Source organism: Triticum aestivum, chromosome 5B (genome assembly GCF_018294505.1).
Source record: "Triticum aestivum cultivar Chinese Spring chromosome 5B, IWGSC CS RefSeq v2.1, whole genome shotgun sequence".
NCBI lineage: Eukaryota > Viridiplantae > Streptophyta > Magnoliopsida > Poales > Poaceae > Triticum > Triticum aestivum.
Window position 1 is genome coordinate 380,135,715 of NC_057807.1, and position 22,074 is coordinate 380,157,788.

The 22,074-nt window shown below is 43.4% G+C and overlaps 1 long non-coding RNA gene and 1 pseudogene across 1 annotated transcript; both read right to left on the minus strand.

Annotated features, from left to right (window-relative positions):
• Positions 1 to 16,255: 16,255 nt before the first annotated feature.
• LOC123116169 (uncharacterized) lies at positions 16,256 to 18,063 on the minus strand. Its single transcript, XR_006456969.1, has 3 exons — positions 17,576 to 18,063; positions 16,855 to 17,025; positions 16,256 to 16,658 (listed from the first exon to the last, which is right to left on the minus strand). It is a non-coding gene; the product is annotated as an uncharacterized lncRNA (long non-coding RNA).
• Positions 18,064 to 18,332: 269 nt separating this feature from the next.
• On the minus strand, positions 18,333 to 19,792 carry LOC123114790 (uncharacterized; annotated as a pseudogene).
• Between the last annotated feature and the right edge of the window lie 2,282 nt (positions 19,793 to 22,074).

Here is a 22,074-nt window from a genome sequence, read left to right on the forward strand (position 1 = left end):
TAAACTAGGTTTAGTTAACCCTAATCTCGGTTAGTTAGCGAGGCGACCCCACCTGTCATTGAGTCAGGAGAGGTCAAACCCCTGGTCAACTGGGGCTAACACGCCGGCGGCTCGACGCCGGCAACGACAGGTGCGGCGGATGGGCTCGGGTTCGCTCGGTCCAAATCAACGAAGGTGAGCATCTACGAGCTGCTGGTGATCCCGCGCATCCAACAGTGCAAACGGGGTGAGCTGGGGTGGCTGGAAAGTGGCCGGCGACGAGGTTTAGTGGCTGCGGCAGCTTGGGCATTCTCGGGGTGGCGCTACAGAGCTCGGGAGGAGGCTCTGCGGGTGGCTACGGGCTCATGAGAACGTGTTGAGCACGGCGGTGTGCTCGGACACAAAGTGCGGTGGCTGTGGCCACGGCGGCGACTTGGCCGGCGGAACCGAGCTCACGGCTCCGGTGGAATCGGTGGCTACATGGTGCAAATAACGCGGGGAAGAGAGGGGTTACTGGCAGGAGCTCACAGAGGTTTGAACGGGGCGGACGACGAACTCGAGGAGGCGTCAGGGAGGGCACACGGTCGCCGGTGATCTCGGCGGCCGAAGCTTGAAGAAGAGGTCGGGGAAGCCGCTGCAGGGCGCGTCAGCTCGTGTGGCTTGGCGGGGACGGTGTAGAGGTCAGCGGTGGAGCTTCTGGACCTGGAGGCGGGGCGAGGGAGGGCTGGTGGCTGCGGCTATGGCAAACGGCGGCGACGGCGCGTTCGGGTGGTGCGAGGGAGAGAGACAGAGGAGGGGAGGAGGTCCAGCGAGAGAGGGGAGAGGTGCAGGGGGTCGAGGAGGGGTGCGCGGCGTCGTGGGGGCGTCCAGGGGGAGGAGGAGGCAGCCAGGCAGGGAGGAGCTGGCCTCCTCGGCCGCGCGCGTGCGAGCACGCAGCTGCTCCTACTGGCAGGAGGAAGACGACAGGGAAGGAGGCGGTGGTGGGCTGGGCCAGTTGGCTGGGCTGCCAGCTGGGCCGGCCAGGTGGGCTGCACAGTAGGTAGGTCCAGGTAAGTCTCTCTCTCTCTACCTTTTATTTCTGTTTTCTATTTCTATTATTCTGTAGTCTTTAGGGCTTTATTAAAAATGCCAGGGCATTTCCAAAAATCACCAAACTGCTCATGCCCACTGTTTGGAATATAACCAACATGGAACATTTCAGTTTAGGATTATTTGGACATTTAAAATATTTTATAGAATTTAAATGTCCAAATTCAAATAGAGTATGATTTAATTCAGAGCCCAAATATTTCATGGAAAAATGTGCATCACCTCCGGCTACTGTTTACAGTATTTTCCAGAAATGATGAACATTTTTAAAAGTCATTTGGATTCACTGAGAATATTTTAGTTGAACCTAGTGGATTCCTTAGCTGCTAGGGTTTAGGCAATCCCCATTTCAAGTTTCATAAAATTTAAACATGATGCATGGATGCTAAAGAAAAAACAAGCAAGGCCTGAACTGGGGATGTGACACATACAACGGGTGCAAGCCAGTTTTGCACATGCAGAATACTCGGGTTAAACTTGACGAGCCTAGCATATGCAAATATGGCCTCAGAACACTGAGACCGAAAGGTCAAGCGTGAATCATATAGTAGATATGATCAACATAGTGATGTTCACCATTGAAAACAACTCCATCTCACGTGATGATCGGACATGGTTTAGTTGATTTGGATCACGTGATCACTTAGATGATTAGAGGGTTGTCTATCTAAGTGGGAGTTCTTAAGTAATTTGATTAATTAAACTTTAATTTATCATGAACTTAGTACCTGATAGTATTTTGCATGTCTATGTTGTTGTAGATAGATGGCCCGTGTTGTTGTTCCTATGAATTTTAATGCGTTCCTAGTGAAAGCTAAGTTGAAAGATGATGGTAGCAACTACACAGACTGGGTCCGTAACTTGAGGATTATCCTCATTGCTGCATAGAAGAATTATGTCCTGGAAGCACCGCTAGGTGCCAAATCCACTGCAGGAGCAACGCTAGATGTTATGAACGTCTGGCAGAGCAAAGCTGATGTCTACTTGATAGTTCAGTGTGCCATGCTTTACGGCTTAGAACCGGGACTTCAACGACGTTTGAATGTCATGGAGCATATGAGATGTTCCCTGAGTTGAAGTTAATATTTCAAGCGAATGCCCGGATTGAGAGATATGAAGTCTTCAATAAGTTCTACAGCTGCAAGATGGAGGAGAATAGTTCTGTCAGTGAGCATATACTCAAAATGTCTGGGTATAACAATCACTTGATTCAACTGGGAGTTAATCTTCCTGATGATAGTGTCATTGACACAATTCTTGAATCACTGCCACCAAGCTACAAGAGCTTCATGATGAACTATAACATGCAAGGGATGGATAGGACAATTCTGGAGCTCTTCGCAATGCTAAAGGCTGCAGAGGTAGAAATCAAGAAGGAGCATCAAGTGTTGATGGTCAACAAGACCATCAATTTCAAGAAAAAGGGTAAAGGGAAGAAGGGGAACTTCAAAAAGAACGACAAGCATGTTGCTGCTCAAGTGAAGAAGCCCAAGTCTGGACCTAAGCCTGAGACTGAGTGCTTCTTCTGCAAAGGGACTGGTCACTGGAAGCGGAACTGCCCCAAGTATTTGGTGGATAAGAAGGATGGCAAGGTGAACAAAGGTATATGTGATATACATGTTATTGATGTGTACCTTACTAATGCTTGCACTAGTGCCTGGGTATTTGGTACTGGTCCTGTTGCTAATATTTGCAACTCAAAATAGGGACTACGGATTAAGCAAAGATTGGCTAAGGACGAGGTGACGATGCATGTGGGAAATGGTTCCAAAGTCGATGTGATCGCCGTCGGCACGCTACCACTACATCTACCTTTGGGATTAGTTTTAGACCTGAATAATTGTTATTTGGTTCCAGCATTAAGCATGAACATTATATCTGGATCTTGTTTGATGCAAGACGGTTATTCATTTAAATCAGAGAATAATGGTTGTTCTATTTATATGAGTAATATCTTTTATGGTCATGCACCCTTGAAGAGTGGTCTATTTTGTTGAATCTCGATAGTAGTGACACACATATTCATAATATTGAAGCCAAAATATGCAGAGTTGATAATGATAGTGCAACTTATTTGTGGCACTGCCGTTTGTGTCATATTGGTGTAAAGCGCATGAAGAAACTCCATTCTAATGGACTTTTGGAATCACTTGATTATGAATCACTTGGTACTTGCGAACCATACCTCATGGGCAAGATGACTAAAACGCCGTTCTCCGGAACAATGGAGCGAGCAACAGATTTGTTGGAAATCATTCATACTGATGTATGTGGTCCAATGAATACTGAGGCTCGCAGCGGGTATCATTATTTTCTCACCTTCACAGATGATTTGAGCAGATATGGGTATATCTACTTGATGAAGCATAAGTCTGAAACATTTGAGAAGTTCAAAGAATTTCAGAGTGAAGTGGAAAATCATTGTAACAAAAAAAATAAAGTTTTTACGATCTGATCGTGGAGGAGAATATTTGAGTTACGAGTTTGGTCTTCATTTCAAACAATGTGGAATAGTTTCATAACTCACGCCACCCGGAACACCACGGCGTAATGGTGTGTCTGAATGTCGTAATCGTACTTTACTAGATATGGTGCGATCTATGATGTCTCTTACTGATTTACTGCTATCGTTTTGGGGTTATGCTTTAGAGACAGCTACATTCACGTTAAATAGGGCACCATCTAAATCCGTTGAGACGATACCTTATGAACTGTGGTTTGGCAAGAAACCCAAGTTGCTATTTCTAAAAGTTGGGGCTGCGATGCTTATGTGAAAAAGTTTCAACCTGATAAGCTCGAACCCAAATCGGAGAAATGTGTCTTCATAGGATACCCAAAGGAGACTGTTGGGTACACCTTCTATCACAGATCTGAAGGCAAGACATTTGTTGCTAAGAATGGATCCTTTCTAGAGAAGGAGTTTCTCTCAAAAGAAGTGAGTGGGAGGAAAGTAGAACTTGATGAGGTAACTGTACTTGCTCCCTTATTGGAAAGTAGTTCATCACAGAAATATGTTCCTGTGACTCCTACACCAAATAGTGAGGAAGCTAATGATGATGATCATGTAACTTCAGATCAAGTTACTACCGAACCTCGTCGGTCAACCAGAGTAAGATCCGCACCGGAGTACTACGGTAATCTAGTTCTGGAGGTCATGTTACTTGACCATGATGAACCTACGAACTATGAGGAAGCGATGATGAGCCCAGATTCTGTGAAATAGCTTGAGGCCATGAAATATGAGATGGGATCCATGTATGAGAACAAATTGTGGACTTTGGTTGACTTGCCCGATGATCGGCAACCATCGAGAATAATGGATCTTCAAGAGGAAGACTGACGCTGATGGTAATGTTACTGTCTACAAAGCTCGACTTGTTGCGAAAGGTTTTTTACAAGTTCAAGGAGTTGACTACGATGAGACCTTCTCACCCATAGCGATGCTTAAGTCTGTCCGAATCATGTCAGCAATTGCTGCATTTTATGATTATGAAATTTGGCAAATGGATGTAAAGACTGCATTCCTGAATGGATTTCTAGAAGAAGAGTTGTATATGATGCAACCTGAAGATTTTATCAATCCAAAGGATGCTAACAAAGTGTGCAAGCTCCAGCGATCCATCTATGGACTGGTGCAAGCATCTCGGAGTTGGAGTAAACGTTTTGATAGTGTCATCAAAGCATATGGTTTTATACAAACTTTTGGAGAAGCCTGTATTTACAAGAAAGTGAGTGAGAGCTCTGTAGCATTTCTAATATTATATGTGGATGACATATTGCTGATTGGAAATGATATAGAATTTCTAGATAGCATAAAAGGATACTTGAACAAGAGTTTTTCAATGGAAGATCGCGGTGAAGCTGCTTATATAATGGGCACTAATATCTATAGAGATAGATCAAGACGCTTAATTGGACTTTCACAAAGCACATACCTTGACAAAGTTTTGAAGAATTTCAAAATGGATCAAGCAAAGAAAGGGTTCTTGCATGTGTTACAAGGAGTGAAGTTGAGTCAGACTCAATGCCCGACCACTGCAGAAGATAGAGAGAAAATGAAAGTCATTCCCTATGCTTCAGCCATCGGTTCTATCATGTATGCAATGCTGTGTACCAGACCTGATGTGTGCCTTGCTATTAGTTTAGCAGGGAGGTACCAAAGTAATCCAGGAGTGGATCACTAGACAGCGGTCTAGAACATCCTGAAATACCTGAAAAAGGACTAAGGATATGTTTCTCGTTTATGGAGGTGACAAAGAGCTTGTCGTAAATGGTTACGTCGATGCAAGCTTTGACACTGATCCAGATGACTCTAAGTCACAAACCGGATACGTGTTTATATTGAATGATGGAGCTGTCAGTTGGTGCAGTTCTAAGCAAAGCATCGTGGCGAGATCTACGTGTGAAGCAGAGTACATAGCTGCTTCGGAAGCAACAAATCTGTTGTGACAATACTGGTGCAATTGCCTTGGCAAAGGAATCCAGATTTCACAAAAGAACCAAGCACATCAAGAGACACTTCAATTCCATCCGCGATCAAGTCAAGGAGGGAAACATAGAGATTTGCAAGATACATATGGATCTGAATGTTGCAGACCCGTTGACTAAGCCTCTCTCATGAGCAAAACATGATCAGCACCAAGACTCCATGGGTGTTAGAATCATTACTGTGTAATCTAGATTATTGACTCTAGTGCAAGTGGGAGACTAAAGGAAATATGCCCTAGAGGCAATAATAAAGTTGTTATTTATATATCCTTATATCATGATAAATGTTTATTATTCATGCTAGAATTGTATTAACCAGAAACTTAGTACATGTGTGAATACATAGACAAACAGAGTGTCACTAGTATGCCTCTACTTGACTAGCTCGTTGAATCAAAGATGGTTAAGTTTCCTAGCCATAGACATGAGTTGTCATTTGATTAACGAGATCACATCATTAGAGAATGATGTGATTGACTTCAACCATTCCGTTAGCTTAGCACTTGATCGTTTAGTATATTGCTATTGCTTTCTTCATGACTTATACATGTTCCTATGACTATGTGATTATGCAACTCCCGAATACCGAAGGAACACTTTGTGTGCTATCAAACATCAGAACGTAACTAGGTGATTATAAATATGCTCTACAGGTGTCTCCGATGGTGTTTGTTGAGTTGGCATAGATTGAGATTAGGATTTGTCACTCCGATTGTCGGAGAGGTATCTCTGGGCCCTCTCGGCAATGCACATCACTATAAGCCTTGCAAGCAATGTAACTAATGAGTTAATTGCAGGTTGATGCATTACGGAACGAGTAAAGACACTTACCAGTAAAGAGATTGAACTAGGTATTGAGATACCGACGATCGAATCTCGAGCAAGTAACATATCGATGACAAAGGGAACAACGTATGTTGTTATGCGGTTTGACCGATAAAGATCTTCGTAGAATATGTGGGAGACAATATGAACATCTAGGTTCCACTATTGGTTATTGACCGGAGACGTGTCTCGGTCATGTCTACATAGTTCTCGAACCCGTAGGGTCCATACGCTTAAAGTTCTGTGACGATCGGTATTATGAGTTTATGTGTTTTGATGTACCAAAGGTTGTTCGGAGTCCCGGATGTGATCACGAACATGATGAGGAGTCTCGAAATGGTCGAGACATGAAGGTTTATATATTGGAAGGTAATGTTTGGACACCGGAAAGGTTTCGGATGAGTTCGGGCATATACCGGAGTACCGGGGGGTTACCGGAACCCCTCGGGGGCAATATGGGCCTACATGGGCTTTAGTGGGAGAGAGAGGAGGCGGCCAAGAGGTGGTGGCGCGCCCCCAAGCCCAATCCGAATTGGGAGGGGGGCAGCCCCCTTTCCTTCTTCTCCTCTCCCCCTTCCTTCCCCCTCCTATTGTGACTAGGAAAGGGGGGAAACCTACTCCTAGTAGCAGTAGGAATCCCCCCTTGGGGCGCACCATGAGGGCCGACCGGCCCCCTCCTCCCCTCCTTTTATATACGGGGGAGGGGGTCACCCCATAGACACACAAGTTGATCATTGTCTTAGCCGTGTGCAGTGCCCCCCTCCACCGTAATCCACCTCGGTCATATCGTTGCAGTTCTTAGGCGAAGCCCTGCGCCGATAGCTTCATCATCACCGTCATCACGCCGTCATGCTGACGAAGCTCTCCCTCGACACTCAGCTGGATCAAGAGTTCGTGGGACGTCACCGAGCTGAACGTGTGTAGATCGCGCAGGTGTCGTACTTTCGGTACTAGGATCGATCGGATCGTGAAGACGTACGACTAGATCAACCATGTTGTCATAACGCTTCCGCTTTCGGTCTACGAGGGTACGTGGACAACACTCTTCCCTCTCGTTGCTATGCATCACCATGATAGATCTTGCGTGTGCGTAGGAAAAAATTTAAATTACTGTGTTTTCCAAAAGGTTGCGCAAAAGGCGCCAAGTACTGGGGGGGAGAAGAAAATCCAAAGATCTGTGCGAGCACAAACAAAAAGAGCAAAGGACAAGGTAAGCACAAAGGTAAAAATCCGAAAGTCACTTTCGTTCAACTATTGGAAAAATATCAAAAGATAAGTGAGGAGAACAATGTTTATCGGCTAAGTAATTCAAGAGCATCAAGACCACTCCGTAGGCGCAAACACGGGGATCGGTATTGGCAAAATGAGAATTCTAATGCAGTATATTCGTATCCATATTTTGTGCTGCCAATGCCAATGCCATGGATACCTTCCTATGATCATGTAAATCCATATCCATCGTGGGACAGGTATGATACAAGGGCACATTCTTCATCTTATTTTAGACTATCTCACAAACATTATGCAGCTCCAAAAGGATCAACATTTGAACAAGCACATGTCAAAGACTGTTTCAATCATAAGGAATCGGTCTGGAGCTCAAGGAACAAGAAAGAGGTGGTCAAGCAAGTGTACCGTGTTAAAAAAGATGGTTGTAAGTGTGCTACTTCAGATTCGATCTCAAATGAGAAAGAGCCAATTAAAGTATTGACATCGGCTACTAAAGGAAATGAGACAAGTCAATCAAGTGCAAATATGAAGAGAAGAAGTTGAGAGTGCACAAGGTAAAACAGGAATTGCCATTGCTTCAAACAAAATCACAGCCAGGGTGCTCACTCGGCTTATCATATTGACAAAAGAAGAAATTACAAAAACTTAGTGCACAAGAACTTGAAGAAAGGGACATGGCATGGGTTCCCAAAGGAATTACTCAAAATAAGAATTTTTTGCAAGTTTCCATTACAAGAAATGCGGCAAAGGTGAAGAAGGAAAATGATGAAAACTATGAAGGACCAAGCAGAAGGTTTCAACATCTTTGGTCCACACATTACCCATATTCCTCAACTATGTCGTTGATGCATATGCTATAGAATTCGTCATCAGGTATGATTGGTTACCCTCAATGGGCTTACTTTAATCCATGGATGCAATATAATTTCTTACATCATGAAAGGGTATTACCAAATCATTATATGTTCGATTAGCTTCACTTTTGTTGCTAATCTAAATGACCAATATATATTTATCATCCTAAGCACGTACAAAATGGCAGATGGAGTGTTGACTTCGCGCCTAGAACAAACTTTGTGCAAGTTATTTTTCGGCACACAAGTTTTGCCGACGAACAGGGGTGCATGTGTTGACATCAGATTTTTGCATAGTCAAAAACATAATTAAGAAGGCCTTAAATGGAAAAGTGCTCAAAGTGAGAAAGTTCTATATCTTCAAAAGGAGAAACATTGATATTTGGGCCATAAGCATCTGATCTCATTTCTAAGGCTGAAGTTATGTTTGAAATACTGAGATTTTGTGTCCAGAACACTGTTCGGCTGATTACGCCCCCAGGACGGCCTCATATGGAAAACTAGTCTACACGAATTGTCTTCGTCTCGTTGAAATGATCAATTCTAGTATAAAAATTATATCAATCCGTGATCGTATGTAAAAGTTACAGCCACCTGAGTGCGGCCCTGACACGGGGCAAAAGTGGCGCGCCCCATTAGACACAGTGTTTGATGGGTAGTGCGAGTAACAGTCTGTTTTGCACGAGTGATTCGGTCATGAAGATGGCCTCGAATCTAAAAACACTCAACACGATAGTTGTTCGTCTCGTTGAAGCGGTGAAATTTTCTTTTGGGCTCATCTTCATCCGAGGTCATTTGTGACCTGTGAGACCTAAAAACCAAACTGATGTTCTAGACTTACCTAAATCCAAGTTCGGTTAAATTTGCAAAGATTTGGACATGATTTGGACTTGCTTTGGAGTCCTTTTCTTGTATGGGAAGTCCATCCACCTCTTATATACCTAAGGGGTGACAGCCAATTGAACAACACACAATCGAACAATCATCTATCACTTTTACCTTTACTTTTATCTCTCTCCCTTCTTCTTCTTCTTCCTCGTTCTTTGTTCGTTCTTCTTCATTGCTGGGTGGCGAACCTCAAGGCTCTAGGGGAGATCAGGTCGACCTAGGGCAGCCCATAGCCGCCGCGCGCCCTGACGGGGTCCCTCTCGGGTGTGTCGGGTTTCGGGTCTACAAAAGCGCCCGCCGGATTGCTTGCGTATCGCGCTTCCAGATGGGTCCCCTTTAGCATGAGCTGCGGTGCATCACCCCCGGCGTTGAGGGTACACGGTGACGTGTTCGTGTGCGAACAGCTTGCCTCACGTACATGCTTCCTTGGATGATGGATCATTCAAATACATGGAAATGTCACAGATACTTCAGTCTGAAACATGTAAATTGTAAACACCATTTTGGCATTCAACCTCAATATCAAGTCGGTGTTCCGAATACCCAAACATCCAAACAGAAATATTGACATTCAACCTCAATATCAAGTCGGTGTTCCGAATACCTAAACATCCAAACAGAAATATTGGCATTCAATCTCAATATCGGTATCCTGTGATATTGATATTCAATCCAATGCAATGCCAAGGCTCCCAATGCAAACATCTAAACGTGGCTCTAGGGATTTCTTTCTCCATAGGGAATGAAACCGGGACCCAATTCTTGTTGGACCCATGGTTGGGTACACAGCCGATCCGCGTGAGCTACCCTGGCCTGTTCTTGATATGTGCGGACCCAACCTCCCTTGTCTTTTCGATGCTACAGGATGGTCAGTGGCACGTTAGATTTCGCCGCACCTTTGGGCAAGCAGAGAGTGACGACTGGACCAGACATCGGGATGCTCTCCCACAAGTGTTGTCGGAATACCCGGACACTGTGTCATGGAGGCTTGCCCCGACGGCAGAGTTCTCGGTGAGCACGTCATACCATCTATACCGGTCATCGGCTACACCCTGGTTAGAACCAATGTGGAAAACTCACGCACCCTTGAAGATTAAAATATTTGTGTGGCAGCTTCTGCGCAGTTGCCTCCCCTCGGGGACTGAGATAATTAAGCAACATGGCCTAGGGAATGGCTTGTGCCCGCTCTGCGCGGTATTCTCCTGTGTGGCGGCGAGGGTGATGTGGACATTCGTACAAGAGGCATTGGGCCCGATTGGGAGGCCTTGAACCTTGTGGACTTCCTCCAACTTAGGGCTACTCAGCCATCGCGACATCGTCGCCTTTTTTTGCTCATTTTTGCGGCGATGTCATGGACACTATGGATGACTCATAATAAAATGGTGATAGAGAAGGTCCTCCCTTGGAAGGCATCTGACTCATACTTTAAATTCCTTACTTTTCTGGAGCACTGGCACCCGTTGCCGAGGCAGCGTGACCGCGACCGTCTCAGCCTCATGTTGGATGCGCTTCTGGCTACGACTCGTCGGCTTTCATCTTCGTAGTGTCGCTTGGCGGCTGCCACTAGGTGCCTTTTTTCCTGTTTTCTTTTATGTTTTCTTGGTCATGCTTGATGCTGTGGCCCCAGCCGTTGTTTCGTGTTTCAGACTTGGATGCTTGGATGGACCTATGTTTTATATATAAAGTAGGGCGAAAGCCTATTTCGAGAACTACAAAAACGCAACCTACTAGAACTATCCTTTACTGACCAGCTTACTGTAGCAAAACAAACTTTTCCCACTATTTCTTTCTCTTTTTTTGCTGATAGTTTTTGTTTCTTTTCCATTTTCCATTTTCGTTTCTTTTTTTTCAAAAAATGCTCGTCTTTTAAAAACTTGTCCAATTTTTAAAAAAAAATCTTTTCAAATTTTGTTCATAAATTAAAATATTCACATTCTAAAAACTTGTACAAACATTGAAATGACCACAATTGTAAAAAAGTGTACAAACATTAAAATACAAATATTAATAAAATACAAGGCTTCATCTTATAGCATGTTGTTTTTCGACATCCTTGAAATTACCCCAATTTTTTCATGTGGCTTGTATAACCAAATTAAGGCATTATGCCAAGTTGTTTTGGTTTTCGACAAATTTTGTATTTTCTTGAGTTTTCCGATCAAAAATGGTCGAGAAATTTTGTATTTTGTCACCGTATCTATTCCTCTTTGTGGCTGAAGCTTTGTCGCTGTTAATTAATGATGCGTCGGCAAAAGGGATTATCCAAGAGTTTCGACTGAACAAACATGCCCCAGGTATATCTCATCTACTCTTTGTTGATGATAGCCTCCTATTTTTCAAGGGTAACTTAGAGCAAGTTCTAAAAATTGAAGCTATTTTATCGGCGTATGAGGAAGGAACGGGTCAGCTGTTAAGTCCGGATAAATGTTCCATTTTATTTGGGGAAAATGCTCTATGGAAGATCACGTGTCCATCTTGGTTATTCTCAAAATTACGATTGATGGATTTGAGGATAAATATCTGGGTTTGCTCGTGCCAGAAGGTCGTATGAAGGCGAGTAAGTTTCAATCTACAAAAGATAAAGCGCTTAAGCGGGTGTGAATTGGATTGAAAAATATGCCTCTAGAGGGGTGAAGGAAATCCAGATCAAGTCTGTTATCCAGGCTATTCACGTTTATGCAATGTGTATCTTTAAATTTCCTGCTTCATTATGTGATGAGTCAGAAATTTTTGGTGGGGCGATGAGGAGAATAGAAAGAGAACTCATTGGGTGTCTTGGGATAAGATGACGAGACCAAAAGGTGAAGGGGGCATGGGCTTTCGTGACCTCAGAATTTTTAATCAGGCGCTTTTGGCTAAACAAGCATGGTGTTTATTGGTTTTTCCGGACTCTCTATGTGCAAAGGTGATGAAAGGTAAATATTATCCTCATGGACATCTTATTGATATGGTATTTCCTCAAGCAACATCCCTTACGTGGCAAGGAATTATGCATGAACTCAATCTGCTGAAAAAAGGCATCATATGGAGAGTGGTCGATGGTTCTAGTATAAACATTTGGAGGGATAATTGGATTCCTAGGGATTCTTGCCTACGAATATCTGCTAAAAAGAATAAAACTAGGATCAAATGGGTGTCCGAGTTATTCGTGAGTGGGTCTAGGAGTTGGGATGAGAACCTGATCAGGCATCTTTTCTAGAGTCATGCAGAGGAAATTCTAAAGTTGTGTATTCTGAGTTTGAGTGAGGGTGATGTTATTGCTTGGCACCATGAGAAAAGTGGGCTAGCACTGAATCTTCAAGAATCAAAGGATGATCCAGATAACTCTAGTGGTGCCACGAATGGGGAAAGGAGGCTCTGGAATATAATTTGGAAGGCTAATGTCCCCCCAAAAAATAGAATATTTGCGTGGAGGGCTGCCTCTAATAGTTTGGCGGTTCAAGTTAACAGGGTTAAACACCATCAAGCTATTCTAGGTACGTGCTCGATTTGTGGTATTGAAGATGAATGTTTTTTTCACGCATTGGTGAGTTACCCCAAGGCTCGGATGTTTAGTATGGCTTTGGAGGAAGTGTGGAATTTACCGGCTGAAGAGACTTTCAAATTTTCTGGTCCCGAATGGTTGCTTATTTTATTGGATCAATTAAATCCGACGGTGCGTGAGCAAATGTTATTCATGTTCTCGAGAGCTTGGTATTTGAGGAATGATTTGATCTTTGGAAAAGGAAAGGAATCCATCTCGGCCTCTGTGAGCTTTGTAGAAAATTACTGGGCATCTTTCTCGTCTTGTCATGCAAACATGCAGGTGGAGATGTGCAACAAAGGTAAGAAAGTGGTGGGGGAAGTTCAGCCAACCACCATTATGGAGAGGAATTATATCTCTTGGATGCCTCCCAACTCAGAGTCCTTCAAGATTAATGTCAATGCAAATTTTGTGGAGGCCATTAAAGTTGCGAGTGTGGGGGTGATTGTCAGAAACCATTCTGGACAAGTTATTGTTTCATCGTGGGATTATATTGGAGCTTGCTATAGCGCCGAGGAAGCGGAACTTAGGGCGGCACTTTCTGGCCTGTATATCGGTATCACTCTTGCCATGCCCATCATTTTGGAAACTGATTGTTTTTCTGTGGCTTCTGTTTTTGGACAAGAATGCTTTGACAGGTCATCCCTTGTCGACCTAAAGAAGGAGGCGGTCAATGTCTCGAAGCTACTAGTGAAGTTTCAAATATCCAAGATCAATAGGAGGGATAATACGATGGCTCATGAGATTGCTAAGTTCAGTTTCGATAATAGGTCAGATGGAATTATTTTTAATTCTGTTATGCCCTGTGTGGTTAATTTTGTAATGAGTGATTGTACGAACATTTTAAGTTAATTAATACATGGTGGGGTTTTTCAAAAAAATGGTCGATAAATGGTCGGACGTAGCGCAACTTGCATATGGTGTAGGAAATCATTCAAACCTGCCGTGGATGACTACCATAGGCACGCCTACCTGCATGCTTATCAAAGTTGGGGCCAGTCCTAACATTTCCAAAAAAATATCATGTTCAATGGAGATTGTTCGGGTTGACCAGAAAAGTTTTGATTTTAATTTTGGTAAAGGAATTAAAAAAAGAATAGTATAAACCAAATTTTCGATTTCTACCGAATGCCCACCTTGATTTCTTTACTATTCCAAACAATTTTAAAAATACATTTTTTCATTTTGAACAAATTTCAAAAAGCATGATAACGTTCAAAAAGAGAAAATTGAAATATGAAAAAACAAAATATGCCAAGCTACTCCATGTACAGCGGGAGTTCTAGACAGCACTCGCATGCCACCTTTCATAGGTCGGCCCAACTACACGAGCGATCAGCTGTCGCTCGTCAAGACCATACGCCCAATCGCTTCTTTATGGTTTGACCAAAAAAATATTCGTCATGGTCGACCTGGACGACAAGTTGAGCTTGGACATCTTTGACCTTTGACCGTTGAATTAAGAAAGGATCATCTTTTTGGAGAAGTTCATGTATTTGAAAAAATATTCATGGATTTGCAAAATGTTCACAAAATGAAAAAGACCATGAATTGAGAAAACTTTTATGGATTTTGGAGAAAAAAAGTTTAAGGATTTGAAAACGTTCATCGATTTTGAAAAGAGTCCATCAATTTTGAAAAACAAAGGTCATCTACTTTGAAAAATGCATTCATTTTGAAAAAAGTTCATCAATTTTGAGAAAAAGGTTCATCGATTTTGAAAAAAATTCATCCATTTTGAAAAGACGTTCATCAATTTTTTTTTATGATTTTGGAGAAAGTTCTTGATTTTGGAAAAGGTTCTCCAATTTTGAAAAAATGTTCGCAAATTTTAATAAAAGTTCATTCATTCGGAAAAAAAATGAAATCAAAAAAAGTTTGCACACTGCAAGAGAAAAAGGGAAATGAAAATTGAACAAAAAAGAAAGGAAAACGAAAAATAAAAATGGAAAAGGAAAATAAATCCGGAACAAAACCGCTTGAAAACACACGAAAAAAAGAGCAAGAAAAAGGAAAGAAGGAAAGAAGAAAATAGGAAAAAGAAAAGAGGATATAGAAGAAAAGAATAAGAAAGACCCATGTATTCACGGTAAGTGATGATGGCAAGTCATTTAAATTCAGAGGAAAAAGAGATGGATGGGACGCCCAGCTCGCAAGTGCACGGCGTATACATATACAGTGAAATGATTCTAAAAAAAATACAGCAAAATACGATCATCATGCCCTTTATTATGAAGAGGTATGGGTTAATCTAAGTTGTCCTTGTGTTTAGAGGGGTCTACCAAAGCAGAAGTGCTAAAAGAATCCATTGTTTTTTGATGATGTAATCAAACAAACCAAAATCATGTAGGATTGCGATGAGTATAACATTTCAATCCTATGCTTTTTATGTTCCCGCGCTTTTTTTTAGAACATAGACGTCAGAGACGTCCGGCTTTAAATTAATAAAGCCCACAAAACTTAGGCAGAGTAACACAACCACCGAACAAAACAACAAAAACTAACACGACAGTTAAGAGGATAGGCCGCTAAATGAGCGCAAAGTTGCGTTACAAGGCGGAGAACGGCCCAAAAGCAGTGAGCACGCAGGCTCGGAAGGTACTAAGACCAAAAGGGGGTTGCCCATCCCTATGCGGCAACCAGTTGAGCAGGCGACGAAGCTCGAGCCTCGGAGTAGACGGCGTGGAGACGACAGATAGCTTGGCGGTGGAGATCAGAGTCCTGTTGTCTTCCCAGCGATGCCCATTGCTGCAAGAAAACGATGCATTTGAAGATAACGTCAGCGGGATGCGAGGGGAACACCCCCTCAATAGTAAACTTGTTACGGGTATTCCAAATAGCCCATAGCATAGCCGCCGCACAAGTCCACATGACCCTACAAGACGCGCCTTGAAACCCAGATAAGGAAGACACGAGCTCAGGTCGGGAGCGTGGATCCCAATCCACTCCCGCGGCCTCCCGGACCGCGCTCCAAGCGAAACGAGCCAGGGAGCAAAGGAAGAAGGTGTGGTCAGCATCTTCCGGGACCCCACACGGCGCACATGGGCCAGAGGCGGGGCCGTTGCGTTTAGCGAGGTTAATAGAGGTAGGAAGGCGATCTTGACAAAGTTGCCAAAGGAAGACCTTAATTTTAAGCGGGATCTTTGCCTTCCAAAGCTCCGTGGCCGCCGACGGGATCTGACCGTGGCATAGCTCTCTGTACATGGATTTGACAGAGAATTTGCCGGAGCTCGCAAGTCTCCACGAGATCAGGTCCGCGGATTCCGACAATCGGACGTCCACAAGTAGCGCCAGAAGGCGGTCCCAACGGCCCCGCGCGCTTTTAGAATCCTACGAATCAAGAGGGCTTGATATTAGATACGCTGAGCACCTTACTTCATCCTCAAGGTAGCTCGTTTTCTTGTCCGAGCAAATTGGGGAAAAACTGGCAACCAGCTCCGAGCCATTCCTTTCCCTTACATCACCACACATCAGGGTGAGTTTCCACACGCAGACTTACAAATCGATAGGAAAAGGAAAAAAACCTAGTACAGTTTCAGAAACACTAAAATTATTAGCTCCAACGCAATCAGCAAAGTGCAGATTGATAGGAAACATGATGATCATCATTCATGGGTCGGGACACTGGCAAGTCTTGACGCAATCGTCTCTGTGCTTGTAGCACGGGCCACCCCAGCAAGGACCATCGCAGCACCACTTGAATGCATTTGGCGGAAATATGGCGTAGCGACAACGATAGCTCACATCCGTTATGTTGATCCCCATCTTGTCGATGCTCCGTCCTAAAGAGAAAGAAAATTGAAGTGGTTACAATATATTCTCCCAATAACAAGATAAGTAGATTTATTCTGTATATGAAGTCGTAATAAAGTCTACATGGAAAACCACCCTGGATCTGATCTTTCCATGGAGTTGATGAAGCAACTTTGAACATACCGATGAACACTTGAAATAACAAACTTTAATTGTTAATTTTACCGTATATCGGCGGAGGAGTGGCCAAGCAAATCACAAGAACCAACAAAAGTAGTAGGAGAGCTTGGCCATTGTGCTTGATGTGCTTCGCCATGGTGTGAGAGATTCACTGGGTCTTGGTTATGTATCCTTTACTTGCTGTTCACTGCAGTGTATGCAGAGCCTCACACATAGCTGCACATTGCACATACAGAAGTGGTCATGATCAACTTTAATTCAGAGCCTGCACATTGAACATATATTTTTTTGTAAGAGAAAATAAGCTTCCTCCTCTCTCAAGATACATATTTCTCTTGTTTCATAACAGTAGTTGTTATAAGCTACAAAACTGCTATCTAAATCGATTAGAAGTATAATTCAGAGACTTGTCTACTGGGATTTTGTAAGCTACAAGTGATGTCTAAGTCAAGAATTTGGGCTTCAACAGCAGCTGAAAGAGTCACTTCAGTGCTGCAGTCTCAGAAGATCTGAGTTGAAGAAACTTACTGTAGTTGTTATGAATCAAAAGAGACAAAATCATGTTATCTGAATATCTGATGCTCAAATAAACAATGTGGATGATCCTTGATTTATTCATTAGAAAATTAGCTGGCCGCTTCCCCTAATTGAACTTCCCAAGAAAGCGATCAATATAAGAGAAGGGTGTCACAGCATTTGCTTAGCACGGGAAGCTCCATACTGTGAACAGCATTTGCTTCAGAAGGGAGAGATGACAATGCTCTACCTTCTAGCCGAGGTGGACATGCTCGGGGCGACGACTGCAGAGGAGATCGGGCGGCAACCAGTAGCGACCCGAACCGGCGGCCGGCAGGCAGCTGGAATACGAGGTAGGCGGCGAAGCTAGAAGATGAGGTCGACGGCGCTAGGGTTGGGCAGGAGCTGGACGACGAGGCCGGTGGTGGAGCTTGAAGATCCGATCGATAGAGCTCGATGTTGGGCAGGAGCAGGAGGAAGGAGCTCGGGTTGAGAAGCTGCTTACGCCGGCGGTGTTAGGTCGAGCTGGAGCTGGAGGACGGCGAGGGGATCGGGGCGGCCAGTGGGGATGGGGCGCCGGGAGACGAGGTGGGCGGCGCTCAGGTGCGCTTTCTGGAGCGTGGGATGGGGAACGGGCGGCGCACGGGCTGAGCTTGGTGGTGGCGCGGGGTTGGCAACGGCCGGCGGGATGAGGGGAGTGAGAGTGGCTGGTGGTGGCACTCGGTGGTCCAGTGTGAGAGCGTCTCCAACAGTCGATGAAAAAATTGGTGCCAGAGGCTGCTTAAACATCACAAAAGATTACATTTCCACCACTAATTATGTATGCGTAACAAGGTCTAAAACAAGGTGCTGGCAGGTCTTGATACAGGAATAATATTCATGCTGAAAATGTTGCAAGTAAGCCTATTAGTCAAGTGCGAGTGTTGAATGCATGTGTTCCTGTATGTACTTCTGTGCATCCACAACATCTTGCCATAATCCCTCGACTGCCATCAGCCACATATGCACTATGCCCAGAGTACTGTTAATCCGACAAACATGAGCGCAGCAAGTGCAAAGCATAACTCTACGACCGTCGCAAATGCCTACAAGATGGTAAATGTAACAAAAAAAAACGCATTAGAAGGTCGGTGATTAAACCTAACACCTTGTCATTCCTTTAGGTTCGAAGAAACTGCTGCCCATGAAAAAGTTAAAGGGAAGATGTCATATTTCACCTTTCCTTCTGACTGGAAGTTGAACTTCACAGTGAACCATCTCAGTCCTCTATCAACAAGGGCTCTGGAGTAAAACAAAAAAGTCGCTTTTCAGAAAAGAGGGCTATAGATTTCGACAGGTAGCAACGCATTCATTAAAATTTGAAAATGCGTGGGCTTGAAGGATGTTCGTCAAGTTACCACTGAAAAGCAGAGTAGTATCCAACTATGCTTCACTACACTGATCTGGGCAACAAGTTATATACACTGAGTTGGATACTGACTCACCCTCCTACGCGAAGAATTTTAGTAACCTAACTGCCAGCCCACACCATTGCCATTAATTTAAGGAACCTGCTTTAGTAGTATAGACAACATTATAGTGAGAAGAGACTGCTTAAAAAGACAGAATTTACAACGGTTACCTCTCCACTGCTGCAGCATAGCCCATCCTACCGGGAGCAGGCGAAAAATGGAACCCGAAAAGCAAATCATTCAATGACTCCCTTCCCATCCAATGCTCCTATTGCATCTGTAGTTGTTTTAGCTCATGGAAATGCACGAAGTGAAACAAGTATTTAAGTGAATTAATGATCTTTTTCTCATGACCGATGAAAACTTTACATTTTCAAAGTAATGTAAAACTAAGAAACAGGATGGCATCACAGGACACTTACCAAACTAATAAAAAGGCGATGACATAATACACAATATCAAGTAGTCTATATGACAAAACTCCAGCAGCACCATGTCTTTTCAATTGTTCTAGCAACCTGAACCAGCAATAAGACATGAGAAATGGTGAACTATCATTTTATAACACAAAATTTAAAAAGTAAACATGATGTCATTCCAAGTATTGGTAATAATTTCCCATAGGGGACGTATTGGTATAATCATGAAAAAGGTTTGAGAGCTTGAACCTGACATTCATTAGACTCGGTTACATAGATGGTGCTAGGTTCTTCTGTAACACATGCAAGGGTATCGATATAACAATCCATGACTAGGGTTGAGTCGTTGGCCTCAGTTAGATAGATGATGCAAGGTTCTTCAGTTACAAATAAAGGGTATTGCTCACACTACCATTATATGCTATATGTTAGTCCTAGCCTAGCAATTTTTTTCGGCCCACATATATTTGCATAAAAGATTAACTAATCAAACAAACCCAAATAAATAAAAAAGCACCAATTTTGGTGAGCCCCTCTAGAGTACATTCTCGTGCAGAATGCAAACTCAACTGTTAAGCTCATGAAACACATGTACATGAAGTCCTAAAGACTGTCATGGGACAAGATAAAACAAAGATGCATTATTGTCTTTGGATTTACAGTTAGTTGTGAATAATCTTTAGGTGAAAATCTTCTGAACAAATCTTTGCCATTATTTCTTTCCCCCATATGAAAGAATAAAACAATTCAGCCCTATGAAAAAACAAAAAAAATTGGAGAAGCAAAGTTAGTACGTGCCACAAATATCATACCGGTTGATCCTCCTTGTGGCTGCTTGGTTTCTTCAATATTAACTGCGTCAACCTAACAAGAAAATGTAGATCAGAATATGCACCACTAAAAACGTGTACACAAATCTAAATTATATTATCATGAGTGTTCATTTTTTTTAAAGAATTCCATCAATTCCTTATTACCTCAATGAGTTATTTACTGTTGGGAAACGTAGTAATTCAAAAAAATTCCTACGATCATGCAAGATCTATCTAGGAGATGCATAGCAACGAGACGGGGGAGCGTGTTTACATACCCTCGTAGACCGAAAGCGGAAGCGTTGGTAACGCGGTTGATGTGGTCGAGCGTCTTCACGATCCAACCGATCCAATACCGAACGTACGACACCTCTGTGTTCAGCACACATTCAGCACGATGACGTTCCTCGAGCTCTTTATCCAGTTGAGGACGAGGGAGAGTTCCGTCAGCACGACGGCGTGGTGACGGTGTTGATGATGTTACCGGCGCAGGGGTTCGCCGAAGCACTACGACAATATGACCGAGGTGTTAAACTGTGGAGGGGGGCACCGCACACGGCTAAGAGAACAACGGTTGTATTTTGGGGTGCCCCCTGCCCCCGTATATAAAGGAGGGAGGAGGAGGAGACCGGCCAAGGAGGGGCGCCTATAGGGGGAGTCCAACTAGGATTCCCAATCCTAGTTGGAGTCCCCTTCCTATTCACAGAGAGGGAGAGAGGGAAACAGGTGGAGGAGAAAGAGGAAGGGGGGGGGTCGCGCCCCCTCCCCTAGTCCAATTCGGTTTGGGCTAGGGGGGGCGCGTGCCTCCACCTGGCTGCTGCCTCCTCTCTTCCACTAAGGCCCATCAAGGCCCATTAATCCCCCAGGAGGTTTCAGTAACCTCCAGGTACTCCCAAAAATGCCCGAACCATTCCAAAACCTTTCTGGTGTCCGAACATAGCCTTCCAATATATCAATCTTTATGTCTCGACCATTTCGAGACTCCTCGTCACGTCTGTTATCTCATCCGGCACTCCGAACAAACTTTGTTCATCAAAAACACATAACTCATAATACAAATCGTCATCGAACATTAAGCGTGCGAACCCTACAGGTTCGAGAACTATGTAGACATGATCGAGACACATCTCTGATCAATAACCAATAGCGGAACATGGATGCTCATATTGGCTCCTACATATTCTACGAAGATCTTTAATGGTCAAACCGCATAACAACATACGTTGTTCCCTTTGTCATCGGTATGTTACTTGCCCGAGATTTGATCATCGGTATCATCATACCTAGTTCAATCTTGTTACCGGCAAGTCTCTTCACTCATTCCATAATGCTTCATCCCTCTACTAACTCATTAGCCACATTGCTTGCAAGGCTTATAGTGATGAGCATTACCGAGAGGGCCCAGGGATACCTCTCCGAAACAAGGAGTGAGAAATCCTAATCTTGATCTATGCCAACCCAACAAACACCTTCGGAGACACCTGTAGAGCATCTTTATAATTACCCAGTTACGTTGTGACATTCGATAGCACACAAGGTGTTCCTCGGTATTCGGGAGTTGCATAATCTCATAGTCTGAGGAGCATGTATAAGTCATGAAGAAAGCAGTAGCAATGAAACTGTAATGATCATAATGCTAAGATAACGGATGGGTCTTGTCCACACATCATTCTCTAATGATGTGACCCCGTTCATCAAATGACACCACATGTCTATGGTCAGGAAACATAACCATCTTTGATTAACGAGCTAGTCAAGTAGAGGCATACTAGGGACACTTTGTTTTGTCTATGTATTCACACATGTACTAAGTTTCTTGTTAATACAATTCTAGCATGAATAATAAACATTTATCATGATATACGGAAATATAAATAACAAGTTTATTATTGCCTCTAGGGCATATTTCCTTCAGTCTCCCACTTGCACTAGAGTCAACAATCTAGTTCACATCGCCATGTGATTTAACACCAATAGTTCACATCTGTATGTGATTAACACCCATATTTCACATCGCTATGTGACCAACACCCAAAGGGTTTACTAGAGTCAATAATCTAGTTCACA